The sequence below is a fragment of the Serinus canaria genome, chromosome 2 (genome assembly GCF_022539315.1).
Source record: "Serinus canaria isolate serCan28SL12 chromosome 2, serCan2020, whole genome shotgun sequence".
In the NCBI taxonomy this organism is placed as follows: Eukaryota; Metazoa; Chordata; class Aves; order Passeriformes; family Fringillidae; genus Serinus; species Serinus canaria.
Genome location: NC_066315.1, coordinates 32,792,259 through 32,807,615, shown reverse-complemented (window position 1 = coordinate 32,807,615; position 15,357 = coordinate 32,792,259).

The following is a 15,357-nucleotide window of genomic DNA, read 5'->3' as shown; positions in this document are numbered from 1 at the left end:
GCAGATTCCTTAACTTTCTGTACCACAGGTGCTTAATTCTAAGCAAAAGCTTTATAGTAGCACTATGAGAATCTTTAACTTGGATTTTCATATAAAACAAGCAAATATTAATGAAATTCTGAAATGTTTGATCCTCTGGTGACCCTTCCTGTTTTCTTTTGCTTTCTACAGCTATTACAGCTACATTTTTCCAGGGAATCAAGTATATGATTGTAGTGATTGCTAAAACATTCAGCTAGCAAATGCTTGGTTTAAGCTGTTTTTAGGAGACATTCTGCATAAACACAATAGCTTGTTCATTTTTCTTATATTTTTATTTAATTGAGGGCCTTGTCTCTCTCTCACACACATGGAGGGTGGAAAAGGAAAGAGGGGCTCATGAGCTCTGACTGCTGTATAGAGCTCTTTCCCATAGCTGTGGATGTAATCCATATGGGTGGGACTTTCTTTTTGTCGTGTGACTTGTTCATGCCTGCAGTTTCTTTCCAGTCACAGAGAAGGAGACCTTCTCCCTCTTCATGTAGCACCTTTTAAAGCAAGGCCTGTGTTATTTTGTTACCTAAGCCCTTCTTTTCCAGTAAATGTAGGTACAACCAGTCTGAGTTTGTACAGTCTTGTGACTTTCTCTGTTTCTGTTGCAAGTTTTAAGTGGTGCAGGGGTTTTATTTGATAAATGGAAGAGTTTTCACTATTCTCAGGAGTGGTATCCACTTACAATTGTAAAATTATATGCTTTGAACTTTCTAGCTGTGGGAAAATATACATTTGTCTAAATTTTGCTAGTAGGTGGAATTTTTCTGTCTTGCCAGGCTTTGAAGGAGTTACATAGCACTATAAGCATTTTCTAAGTATTTAAGAGACTTTGGTGAGTTCAGAAATGCTGGGGCTTTTTTCCTATGCTTTAAGGCATATATGAGACTGGGAACCTGCCAATACATAACTAATCCCAGAAAATGCAAGTGCCAGGAAGTCTACACAGCATGTATAAAGCATGTCAGACATATGAACTTGGCTGTTTATTTATTGTCAGTCTCAGGAACTTAAAACATTGCAGGTGTTGACTATAAATCAGTGTGGACGTGTTTCCCATGCGTGCCTAAAGTTTGGCTCCTGCACCCAAACTTCATTGGGTAGGATTTACTCTCCATGTCTGCCTTGGTTTTATTTCCCTGCCACCATAACCAAAATGAGAACCTCATCTGGGGAAGTTTACACCACTTATTAAGGCATCTCAATAGGGTCTTGCCAGACTACTGTGCATGTGTAATACGTATGATATATGTGTGGGTATATATATATTTGTAGGTTTGGGCATTTGTCTTTCAGCATTGATTGCTTCTGTGATTCTGTGTCTTTTCCTGAATTGTTTCTCTGTAGCTTCAAAGTCTGTCTCAGAAAGGCTTAGAGGCCAATAGTTATATTTCTTGCTTAAATTCCATATTATGGAAGACACAGAGGAGGCAGCCCAATAATTGCACAGAAGTGAATATTTTTCTGCTCTTGCACTGAATGTCATATAGCAAGAAAAGCTAATTTAATGACTGAAGCAAAAACTTTCATTAAAAAGACTTCCTATATGTGGAATCCTGGATTTATGTCCTTTATATCCCTAGAGGGATCAACTCTTCATCCTTAATTTCTCCAGCATTAAATAGTCCATTCAGGATGAGCTGGTCTACCATGAATGGATGCTGAACTTTCCACCACCCCCAGCCCAGCTCCTTCTGAAAAAGTTGTGGTTTCTCCATTCTCTTTGTATGAAGTCTTGTTTTTATTTTGCTCTGCTGTTTGCTTTTTTTACTATCTCAAAAATATATGTGTGTGTGTGTGTGTGTGTGTATCTGTGTGTATCTGTGTGTGTGTAGTCTCTTGCTGCTTCACAGTTTATAGAAGTTAAAGATATAGAAGATAGTTTTTAGATAATAAGACATTTAATATCTGCAGGATATAAATTATTTCAATAATGATTACATCAGTACATCAGATTGGAAGCAGTGATGGATTTTTTTTTAAGTAATGATCCCTAGTAATTCAGAACTCATAAATAGGATGTGGGATAAAGATATGTAGCTCAGGACAATGTTTTCAGCAATCCTGTTTTTGCAGCTCCTTTCCTCCTATTCAGATGCATTTTCTTGATTTGTGTCTGAAGCTCAGGAGGACAATAATCAGCTTTTGTGGGATTTAGGCATTACAGTGCATCTCTGTTTCTAAACACTCAAGTAATAAAGGCTTTGTGAATTATCTCCAGCATACAATATTACTATCTTTCCAAAATTGTCATTGCAGTTGAGTTTAATGGCTACTCTACAACTTAGAAGTAGCTATAAAAATCAGAAAGGATGGCACAACAGCTACAGACTGAAATGCAGAAAGCTCTAGTTCTCACTCCAAGAAAAATATCAAATGCATTAGCAGAACATGACTTCATTAACAGCATTAAAACTTATCATTTACGGGAAGGCAAGCTCTACTTTGGCAAATATTTCAGTGAATGACAACAGCTTCTTCAATATTTAAAATAAAATGCATTGACAGCTGGTTTAGAGTAGCAGGTCTAAAAGCATTCAAAATTACAGGACTGTTCCTTAGTATAAAGAATTGTTACTGCACTAATTTTTTTCACTCTAAAAAGACATTTTCTTGAGTGTTAGTGTATGCTAATGTTCATATGTAAGTAAAGGCACAGATGTGTCTCCTAGCTAATTATGTTGCCCAGTATGTTTCTAAAATATAGTTTTCAGGTGGGAGTGCTGGGGGAGTGTTTTGGTTTGGGTTTTTTTGGTTGGTTGGTTGGGTTTTGGATGGGGGAGGAATGAGTTTTTTGTGTCATTATAGAAAAGGAAACATATTCTACATTTTGCTACTTTGTGACTTAAAGTTTTGCTTACAGTTCACTCAATTTTGGGAGTGGGGAGAGTTGTATTTTTTCCTTCAGCTTCTCCTCCATCTTCACCTCTATACATGAAACCTAAAAATGCTCATAATTCCTTTCTTCAGCTGTGGCAGGATTTGTTGAGGATCTCTTGTTTCTATGTAGCCTGCAGTGAGTCCTGTCCTAGGCTGCTGCCACTGCCACTGCCATGCTGAGGTTTAGCTTTTGTGACATTATCCTTCTGGGAACAGTAGGATAGATTTCTTGGATTGCTGCAAGCCACCTATCTGAATAAGAATGTACCACCCTGCAGTTCAAAGACTGGTATTGTTTCCTGAGCCAGCAAACCAATATTGATAATATTTCTTAGCTGTTTTGACAGTTATTTTCTTTCTCTTCAATCTCATGATTGTTAAAAAGATAGCTGCTATAATTTTGATTTAGGGCAGCATCATTCAATGTTTCAGAAAATCAAGATCAATTTTAATTAGGCTTCTTAAATTATCATTCACTTACAAGTAAAGAAAATCAAAGTGGGTAGAAATAATATCGTGTCTTTGAGGATTTCTTGTTTACACTTGTAAGGCTCGATTCTCTTAGTTTTATAGTGACACAAATGAGGCATATATGTTAGGCACAATGTAAATGTAGACTGGTGTAAATCAGGGGGGAGGAGAAAGAATTCGGGCTTAAGATGGGCAAAACAGAGAATATTTAGATGCAGGTGGAGTGCATGATCTTCAAAGCAGAGAAGGCAAAGACAGAAAGTCCATGAATCCGAAGTGGACAGGAATCTGAACTCACATCCTGCAGGGAAGTACAAGAGGTAGCTGGTTTGATGGCCTTTCCCAGTCCTGCAGCAATTATTTGTTTCCAAATAGGCCTCTTCAGACAGCAAGATGTACAGGTAAGACATTTGACAGACAGAAGGGTAACATCACCATATCATGCAAGCCCTCCCTGCAGCTCCAGGGGCTGGGACAGGAGAGGAAGGCAGACACACTGTTCCCATGTCCTGTTTGGTTCTGCCTGGCTACAGAGACCAAATGCACCTTGCCATAACTAAGAGTACCCAGGGGGTTTCTGGAAAAGAGGAGAACCTCTCAGCAGCTGCCATGGCTCAGGTGCTGCAGAGCCACCAGGACCTGCCTTTGCTGTGACCAGGCCTGGGAGCAACTGGAATAAAGGAAACTTCTCTCCCAGGCAGTTAGAGAAGTCATGCATGCCTCAGTTGCTGGCACCACATCTCAATAGAGCCACGAGCCTTTTCTGTAATGGAGCTGGACACTCTTGCTGTCATAATAAAGGTGATAAAAAAATGAAGTTTAAAGAAATTTGGGACGAAAGAAGGAAAGTAAGCCAAGTCAAGGTAAAATCAAGCCTGCTCCTCAGGGCATTACAGAGAGAAGAGTGGGGACAAGAAATCAGGAAAGGCATAGGGCACTATAACAGTTAACAGTGGGAGCTGGAAGTGCATGGAATATTCATTTGTTTGCTCACATCTAATTTTCTACTAATGTTTTCAAGAAAAATGCCATTAAGCAGCAACACATATAAAACACAAAAGCTGCCTTGTGGAAATGGTCACTACAGACCACCCTGTGGCACTAAAGAACTGCCTGAGCAATGCAAGCAGCTGCTTCCTCTGGCCACCTACTGGCACTGGGTGCTGTGTCTGTCCTGGCTGCCACTTAACTAACATGAGCTTTGGCATCCCTGACCCAGCTGCCATGTCACCAAAACAAGCAAAGTTTCCTTGAGTCACTGAAAAATTGACTACATAATTGTCATTTGGCAAGTGTGTGGAGAGGAAAGAACAACTCATGCGAGTGTTTTTGGTGTGCTCCTTATCCAGCACCTAGATGGAGAAAAGTATGGACACTTATATAAATGCATGAAAATTCAGTTGCAGAAAGGAGTAAGGGAAATGTGGAAGGGGCTGAGGAGCTGGTAAAGAGGCTTTGTGGTAGAAAGATGGTCCCCAAGATTCCCATTCTTCAGGAAGAAGGGAACAAAAGACTGGAGATAATCAAGGGAAAGGAAAGCTGGTGAAGTGCTCACACAAAACTTAGGGAGGCAGACATGACTACATTCATCAGGGATACAGCACTGAAGGAAGGACAGTCATAGGAAAAGCAGGCAGCTTTAAGAAGGAGCAAAGCAAATGCAATTTAAAAGAACAAAAGAATTTCCATGAAAAGAGTGAGACATGAAGAAGACTACAGAAAGCTTATCCAGACATAAAAGGATGGTGGTGGAGAAAAAGAAGGTAAGAATCAGAGCAGGACTAGGATGTTATTGACTCTGTTTTATTGTGTGTTTGGCCCATCAAGCATTCTGCCCTGTGACTAATAGCTTGCTTCCCTCCCTAGATTCTACTTTCAACACAGCCTACACCATCCTCTTGTTGCTTCCTTCTGAAAAGCTGCCTGATCTTACACTCATACAGCTGAGAGTCCATAAAAATTCAAAAAAAGTAATCTTGCAGCAAAAAGCAATATTACAATAGCGAATCACTGTGCTTCCACAGGCAGCAGCTGCAGGAATGGGGTCTAATTTTCACTCTGATCAGCTCTTCAGCTGAGCATTTTCATATGCCTATGGTCTCATTCTGTGCAGTAGCTGAGAGGTAACAACTGAAAACTGTGGAGAAGCTTCATATTATTAATTATGTAGTTACTTCATTAGTAAGTAGAATATACATAACAGGACTACATATACACTGAAACAATTATAAATTATTCAGTTGAAACCCTACTTACCAAAATGCCTAGGTAAACTGTGTTGTATTTCATATGGTTTTAAACTTTGCATCTTATTTATCCATAAAGATATGAATCCTCTAATTTCTTTAATTTGTTCTTATGCAGAAGAAAAAGAACACCCATGATTCCCCTTTCTTTGGAGGAATTTCAGAGCATAGAATAGCACTGGTAGCACTAAATAGCTCATTTAGCTAAGATTTATTTGCAAACGGATAAAATAATAGCAATTTGTGGAAGCATCTTTCATTGCTGAAATTGATAGTCCTGTAGTGTCATCTTCTGATTAAAGTTGTTTTGGAAATATGGAGTAGGGAAAATTACTACCCAAGTTCTGTTGGTGTTCCTTTTAATAATGTGGCCTACAGTTCAGTAATAACCAAAATGTTGATTATACAAAAATACATAGAAAGTTTCTATCCTCTGATAATAAATAAAAGTCTAGGACCATCTGAAGCACAGGTTTAATTTCAACTGGAAATGAAGTTTTTAAAAGGTTTTGGTGCCTGACAGGCCAGGAACATTACTGGATCTTTGGCTAGAGTATTTTTATTTCTGATCAGCTTCCTCTCTTCTTCTTAAATGTGTTTTTAGGAAATGGCCTGGTTAAAAGGATATTTAGCAGTCAAGTAAAAGCTCCTTTAGGAAGCAACATTTCTGTGCTCCCAGGTGGCAGCAGAAACGGGGGCTTCTGCTATTCTCTTCCATTCTAAGCCTGCTCATCTTTTCACTCTCAGAGGTAGGTGCACCTGTGCTGTACAATGCAGCACAGTGTACAGATTTTCAGGCTAATTCTTACAGAGCTATCATTGGCAGCAAAGAGAGAAGAGCTGCATTGGCAGAGCACTGCATCAGAGCCAAGCTCTCCAGCTGAGAATCTAGCCTGAATGCCTCCACTCGTTTAGCACTTGGCATCACAGGCAGGCACTGTGTGCAGGCATGGAAACACAGGCAGTGTTTCTGAGGGGGAGAGCACTGACCGCTTACCCCGGTGATTCCCCAGCTCAGCCTGCCTCCTAACAATCCATGCCTGGAGTTCTGTGGCCTTCCAAAGGACCTGTTCAGTCATGGGTGACACAGAGGCCAAGAGACCTTTGCATCTTTGGCCCTTGACTAAATTCCTCCAAGAGAGAAGAGGCAGTGGCTGTCTGGGAGCATTGATCTGGGTATTGACTGGTTTCTTTCTCCAATGACTGGTTTCTTTCTCTAGCCTATGCAGAGCAGGATCCCTCCTTTCTAAGGGAACCGGCTGTGCGAGGTCCTGAAGCAGCAGCATGTGTCAAATGCCCCTGGGAATGCCTGGAGAGCCTCTTCAAAGCAGAGAAGGCAAAGACAGAAAGTCCATGAATCCGAAGTGGGCAGGAATCTGAACTCAGATCCTGCAGGGAATACAAGAGGTAGATGGTTTGATGGCCCTTCCCAGTCCTGCAGCAATTATTTGTTTCCAAATAGGCCTCTTCAGACAGCAAGATGTACAGATAAGACATTTGAAGCCATTATAGCCAGTGTTTCATCCAGCACCAGGAGCAGTGCTATTGATTTTGCTCTGTTCTCTTGTCTTCAAGCGGAGTCAAGGTTCTGTTCTTCTAAAAGCTGCATTAGAAAAGTGTCAGCAGAGGATCTGCTGCATCTCTACATACTGTTCAGGGAGCTCATGGGTTTAGCTAGGCTGATGTGGCAGGACAGTATATCATCTTTCTGATTGATTGCTGGAAATCTGTTGTTATGCCAGGCTCTGCCTGTCCTGAGAAAGAAGGACTATTGTGCCAAGTTTCATACTGAGTGAGTGCAATTCTATAAATCAGCTTTAGTGCTTAGCTTATTAGAACCAGAGGCAAATGAGAGGCTAAATGAGCAATACTGTTATTTAACTATGCATGAGATATGATTCCAGCAGCACAAGGCCTGCTTGTTGGATGTACTGTCAGTGGACTCAGTAATGAAGCTCTTTACTGGGGAACACTCACTTTCCTTTAGCCAAATGACAAGAAATGCTTTTTGGCATCATATACTGTGATACTGCAAAACTTGCAGGGCAGAAATAAACTTGGGAATCTAATTTAACACTGAGGTGATAACTTGCTGATCACAGACTGTTAGATTTATCTTTAGGTAAATCACCTTCCTATGGACAGCAGCAACTGATGTTTAGACATCGTGGTATAATGGGCAGAAAAAAAGAGTAATGTCTTCATCCCCATGTCTCATAAACTCATTGTCAAAAATGCATGTAGCTCTACTTAACCTTCAGCAATGTTCTCTGCAGGACTTACTGCAAGTGTTCCAGGCATTTGCTGCTTAAAGAATGATCAAAAAGATGAGATAAAAATGGTTGTGATTTATTCTTGAAGCTGTTTGTTGCAAAATTTGAACCCAGATTCAGCCTTCCTTAGGGCAGTTTTGTGCTGTACCCTGGGTAGAGTGCCCTTGAAAAGGGCAGAGCTAGCATTGTGTTTATGGACTACACTCCAAGGTGTACTAAGCAGCAAAGGTCAAATTCTGCTTGCTCTGTGAGCTTTTTTTTAAAAGTCAGAAAAAAGTAAAGGCAAAAAAAGAAAAGTACTTAGTCTGTAAAGAATATGCTGCCTAAAACCCGTGTTGGGTTTTAGGCAGCATATTTGGTAAACAGTGCATTAACAAGAAATCATGTTTGGTAAACAGTGCATTAACAAGAAATCAATGTGATTCCTCCAGTGAGGAAATCAGACCTTATTGCTGAAAAAAAAAAAAAGAAAAGAGGCAATAAGCCATTCAAGCTATGTTTGCACTTCGGTACTGATGCCAGAAGTGCCAAGCTGTCACTCAGAGTCCAGCTTTGCAAACATAACTCTACCTTTTACCTTTTGCTGAAATGTTCTGTTACATAACAGCATTCTCTCTTTTTTTGGTTTTTTTTTCCTGAGAGATGGAATTTTGTCACCCTGGTTCTGCTAAGAAAAAGAAAGACTCATAGGAAACACCATTATGTCCACTGGCTTCAGCTCATACCTGAAACTCGTTTTTCTTCTGCCAGTCTGTCCTGTCTGCATTCTCCTTCCTCCCATCCCATTCTCATTTGTCTTCTTCACCCTTCTCTGTCTCCTTGAGCAGGTATGACCAGACACCTCCATGACAGCTGGATTAGAAAGCTGTGCTTTAAAGAGGCTGAATGCTAATGCCAGCTCACCAGATTTCACAGGCTGTGGGTTTAACCTAGCTGCAAGGGTGCAAGGAGTGCTGCAGCAGCACAACCCTCATCTGTATCTCCTGCATTTTCACATTGCTGTGTCTACATTATTTTTTTTATGCAGAAACACAGCTGATTTCTTAATGACTCTCTCTTTGTCAGTTCTTCATTTCTAGAGACTCTTTTCAGACATGCTTCAGCCACTGGGATGATCAGGTAAGTGCATCAGTGAGGATTTCTGTCTAACTGCTGCTAGACTAGACAAATTCACCTTGATACACAGCAAATAAAGTCTTTCCTTTTTGTGTCTCACACACATGGACATTAATACATGTATAACCTCCTACCTGGTGTGTCTCATTCCTTTGGTCCTGATTGTCACACCAGCAGGCTCTGTAGCATGATGGAATGAAGTTCCCATTCTCATATGATTACATTGGCCCGATGACATCCTACCCCATGAAAAACAGACAAGATCCAGAGCATCCCTCACAATCTGGAGTTTGTGGCTGAGGAGCCCCATTGTGCATTGGGGCTTCCACCAAATTTTATTCCCCTGTCCGTGAAGAACCTGTGCATCCGTGTTTTGCCTGAATTGTCTCACTATCTGTCTTAAGGACTGAGAGGACTGTGGTTGTTGAACTCAGCACTCCAAACTGTGTCTAACTGTTATTATTATTCAGAGATATGATTATGCTAGACCTGCTCATTCACCTGGCCTCTTTTACCACCAAAGTTTGCCCAGCGTTTTCCACACAAATGTCTTTTACTTAGAAATCATATAGTTACATAAGAGCACTGATAGGACACTTTTGCATGTCTAATAGAGGAGGCCAGCACAGCTGATCTGCAGAGCCTGGGGCCTAATTCTTCAACATGAGTGAAGCTGAGATGAAAATATCTTCCCACACTTTAGCTCATGCAGAAGTCAGAATGCAGAAAAACTTTGCTTTGACTGATAGCACAAGTAGACCATAGAGAATCCCAAGCTGCAGGAAATGCATGTTACAAGATTAGGTAAGCATGTCAAAAGAGTCAAAGACTGAGGCAATCTATATGGTTTCTATCAGTGTCGGAGTTTTTGCTTTCCTCATTGGAAAATAAATGCTTTTGTATTTTCTTCAATGGAAGATTTTAAAACAAGAGTGAAGCAGGTGTGCATGTGTCAGGAATAATCCCCATGTTCTCCTTGCTGCCAGTGTCTTTGGAAGCTGAGATTGGATTGAGATTTTCCTCCCTTAATTATGTCAATTTTAATTTGCTGGCTGTTCATAAGAAGCTGCTTGCCTGGAACAGCTGCTGGGGCTGTGTAAAATTAACCTGAGCCATGTCCAGGGTCTAGCAGATGGGTGATGCTCTGCAGAAGCTGACGCATTTGGTGCTGACATCCCATCCTATCTTGAAGCTGAATGCAGAAGGCTGAAAGCTGGATATGCCCTGGAGATCAGCATGTCCTGCCTTCCTCTGGCTTTATCTTCTTAGGCCTTGCAGAGGTGGATTTGCGGGGGGAAATCAGGAGGAATGTAATTCTCCTCATCTCTAAGTGCTGCAGTGTGTTTTGTGTCAGATGGGGAAGTGCCCATGGCAGGGACTGCTTTCTCCCTCAAAGTGTCATCATGACTCTCTCATAACTAACCCTCAGTGGTGAAATACCTTTGGGAAGCCCTAACTCCCTCCTTTCCACCCTAAAGGACATGACAAAGTTTCTTGAACTAAGGCAAATCTGCCCTGGCTGTCTTCCTGCAGCTAAAACACAAGGTGATTCCTGGGTGGTAAAGGTGGTTTACCCTGGGGTCAGTGTCTTGTGTGCCGTTGGCCCAGAGTGGCCACCTCTGGGCTTTTGCCTAGAAATTTTATCTCATGGCAAGTCAGGTTAGTGGTTTTGCCCTGGTTTTACCTGTTCTCTGAATTATATTATTCAGCCTCCAGTGCTCCCAAGAGAGTCCTTGGCTGCAATTTTCCCAAGACTTGTTCTGTCCTGTCACTCTAAATGTTCATGTTTCAAATTAAAGTTGTGTTTCATGGGGAAAATCAGCAACATCATGGTGAGTCAGGGGGAAGTATGAAGTCAGTTGACATGACTTGAAAAGGGAGAAACCTGCACATTGAGATTTTATTCTACAAGATGCCTTTGAATCAATTCAGAACACTCTTTCATCAAGGACTAAATCCCCAAGGATTGAGGACCACTTTAGTCACATTAGGACCACTTTAATCCTAAATGAGGACAGCCATTTGGGGCTTTAATGCATGTTGATTTTCCACGGACAGATAAATTGGCTTAACTTGTTAAATTGTGTCCCTTTGCTTACAAAATCCAGATCTCCTTTGTTTTGCACTTCTGCTGTGTCCTACAGGAAAGCACCGCTGCGTCAAGCCCGCTACCCCACGTGTGCACAATCCTCTTTCCTTCTCTAAGTCACTGACTCATCCCTTCCGGCAACTCCTGACTCTCTTTGCAAAGTTTTGTATGCTGCAAGCTATATAAAGAAACAAATTTTATTCAACTGTATTAGCAAGCAGCCTGGAGGAGTTTTTATTTTGGGAGGGGAGGTGAGGGGGACTCTGTAGAGAAACCAATTTTCCCAAATCTCCAAACTTTCCGATACACTTGACTCACATTCCTGAGTTGTCAGGACTGCTTCAAGGTTGTGTTTTACTTCTTCATTCACTGTGTTCTTTATTCAGAGCTGATATTTTTTCCAAAATTATTTTAATGATGCTACAATTACCATATTTCACATAGAAATAACAAGTCCATCTATTCTCTCACTGTAATTAGAGAGTAACATAATACATTTAAAAATAAATAGCCCAGGCATGAGGTGGTTTTATGGAACAATGCAGAACAAGTGGGTGAACAGGAATGTGGAAATAAAGCCAGGATTTGAGTGGTAAAAATTGGCTCATCTCCATTCGCTTTCCAGCGCTATAATAGCTTGAACTCTTGTATCTGGCAATGAGTGGTAAAATTAGAAAAATATGTAGTATCAGGAGAAACATGTCCTTTTAAGCTTTCTTTCAGTGAATTTCTGCTGGCAGCATCTCAGCTTCAGAACAAATGATCTAAAGTTAGATTTCTGTAGTTGCACTCTTGGCTATAACTCGTGGAGCTACAGCAGAGACGCTGTGTAGAATGGGGGAAGTCTCTGTTGTAGTGGGAATGACTGATAATATGAGATTGCTCCATATTGTAGCAAACTGAATGACCAGGAAATGCAACAGCACAGACCAACACTTTATGATTTGTAATTTTATGTCACTGAGCAATGGAGAGTAAGAAACATTGAAAAATTTCTTTGATTTTTTCCCCCTTCTTGCTAGCATAACGTCTTCTTTTCCTGGAGGGCTGTTTTGAACAACAACAACAAAAAGCTATATACCTTTAATAAAAATCAGGATACAGGTTTCAAATCCAAGGTGCTGCTGGATGTTGTATTCCCACCCTGCCAGTCATCCCTAACTTCATATCACGAGTCTCCTACACCACAGCTTCTGTTTATAGTTCCTTACAGGCAGATTTCTGGCTTGTGTAGATTGGTTGGTCTCCCTTGTCATCTTTCAGGAGATCATAGCCAGTGCTCAAAAAAGAATGAAGCACCTAAAATCTGCTTCAGCCATCATTTTGTTAGCATAAAGAGGAGAAAATCAGATCTTTGTGGCCCAGCTTTCTAGTGCAGAATCTATGGATTGAAATGTGCGTTGAAACAAGACCTTATCTACTTGTTTATTGCTGCTTAAGGAAGTCAGGTCATTAAATCCAGTTATTTATATCAATCTTTACTTGAGTATTTTGTCTATTCTATTTTTTCTGTAAGCCAAAATGTGACAGCTTAAAAACATCTGATCATAGCTGTGCTATATTTATTAGTTAGGAGTCTTGATAAGATGTGGCCTTATGACTCTCCAAATATATTCTTCCACTCTTATTTATTTGCTGCTTCTGGATGAAAGCATATTTTAAAATGCCCTAACATAGCACGTAAATATCATGAATTTGAAAAATATGGAGCATCAAAGGGAAGAATTACATCATACTCTGTCCTCCATTATTTCTCAGACTAATGTAAAATGTCATATGCTGGTGTTATTGAACAGGAAACAAGTTGTTGCTTTTCTTAAAATTTAGGTTATGGTAAAAGGCTAAACTCCTACACACTTCCATGGGAAATATCATATATATGAATAAACATCCTTCTCCCTGATGCAAGCTATAGGGTTTCTGATCTCTCCCAGCAATAAGGTTGTCTTTGCTGTCCCATGCCTGGTCTGATGACTGGGGTTGTAAGCAGTATGTGGCTTTCACAGTTGTTGGCTGTGTTTCACACTTACACTACTCCTATCCTGAAATTAACAAAAATATTTGTGCAGAGCTCTAGTGAGCTCTTACATTGTTTTTGCCTGGCTATTTCATGTTCCCTACAATGGCTGATCCAACACTCCTCTGTATTGCCACCCATCATGCTGGAGTATTGGAGGACCAAAATTTGCTCAGAATTGTTAATACTGATAACAGTTGAGATATCTGTGACCTTTTAGATGACATCTGCATCTCTGGGAAGGCTGGGTAGGGAGAAATTGGAATTGAGACTGAGAACCTGCATGGAGCCTCCCTCCTCAGACAGTAGCTGCCAGGGCCTGCCATCATCACTTATCTGCAGACAGAAGGACATGAGTAATGCTTTGGATGTCACCCCACACCTCCCCCGCGGCAGAGCGGTGCTGCTGCTGCTGCAGCAGAGCCACAATCGCCCCCTGGAATCCAGGGTGGCAGCAGGAATGCAGTCCCACTCACTTTTTATACCACTGGGCATAAATGACACTTTGGCCTTGGCTAGGAAGAAATACAGAGCTGAATCCAAGTTTCCTTCCCAGGATTTTTGGTAGTTCTTCTCTTACTTGGAGCAGTACACACCTCCTATCCTACTATCCTTCACCAAGTTTTCACTTCTGTAGGTTCTCACTGCCCAGTGTATAAGGATGCTAAGTGTGCACATTCTTTGTGGGGTGTTTTTCTTAGAGAGAGAAAGAAAGAGCAAGTTGGTTTGTATTTTTCACAGACACATCTTAAGGAAATAAAGTGTGTGCCAAAGAGGGATGGCTGAGCAGCGATCTCTGAGATGTGAAGGTCTGACAGATGACTGGATGGAGCAGGAAAGAGGGAGCAGCAGGGGGAACTCAGATGAGATTTCTCTCTGACAGCAGCTGGTTAACCAGTGATTGTGATGTTCTTGTGCTCTTCATACCATGTGTTCATTTGTGCTCAGCAGAAAGCCCAAAGGCTGTAAATAAGGGACATAAGTAGATCTTTGGCTGCTGCATGACTGGGACAAGGGACTGTAAGAGGAGTTTGAGGTGAGGAGAGTTTAGGAGAGACAAAGACTGGGGACATGGTGATGGCAGTACTGCATGAAACATGGGTGAGAGATGGATTACTAATACATCTTAGGGCTCAGGACACATAACACACACTTGTAGCTTGTTAGACTTAGTTTGCTTTCCTGCTAGTGGATTAAGTTATTTCCCTCTTTAGTCCAAATTGCCATAGCTTTGTCATTGTATCAGCTCCCCCATGAACAATGACTAGAAAGGCAGACACAAACTTCCATAGCAGCTTGAAATTTTTGCATGGCGAAAAAAAAAAGAGTGTTTCCTAGCCAGAGAACATCTCCTGAATAACCACAGTTAGCAGATGGAAGAGCCACAGCTCTGAAGTGTGTGTCAGCACTGGTTCTCTCTTTTGGTGCAGCAATCTCTACAAATTAGAGGCAGAAGTCACTACAGAGCCAGCTCGTGGAAGTGAACTACCCAAAGTGTAGTGTTCAGCACCTTTTCCTACTCTTGGATTTCTGATGTGTTTAATGTGGGTGTTCTGCATACATGGATAGGACTTACTGAGCTGTGACCTTGAAAGAGCTGCCTCTATGCAAGAAACCAGATTCTGCTGTACAATGCTTGTGGAAAAGTCACTAGCAGTCTACAACGGAGTAATCTGCCACTTCCTTGGTGACTGGAGTTTTTTCACTTGGCAGCATGCCTAGTTCAGAGTTAGTACCAAACAGAGACTAAGTCTTGATCTGTTACCTACTTCCAAGAATACCACTTGCAGTAGATTTTATCACTGTTCCCTTTGTTGAGGTAATGGTATCACCCTTTTGCAGTTCACTATTATGTTCTTATATGACTTGAGTTTTATTGATGTCCTAAGGCAAAACACAACAGTGATAATATTTTTGTGAGCCTCCAAGGAAGTAGTAGGATGCAAAAAAGTGAAAAGACTTGAGGTATTACCCCAAAATTTACAGGATCTGTGTTACTCCTCACATGTGTGATTTGATGTAAAGCATTGTGGAATTTTGCAGGACCTGTAAAAGAAAGTGTTGTGCCTTGTCAGGAAACCAATGGCCACTGGAAAGCCTGGTGTCAGAGAGTAAACCAGAGGCTTTGCATGGTATTTTTTTCACCAGGCTGAAAGATGCTGCAACAGTATTCTTTGTAGACAGACAATGGGTCCAGTCTGCCAAAAAAAGGGTCCAAAATGTAAAAAGATCACA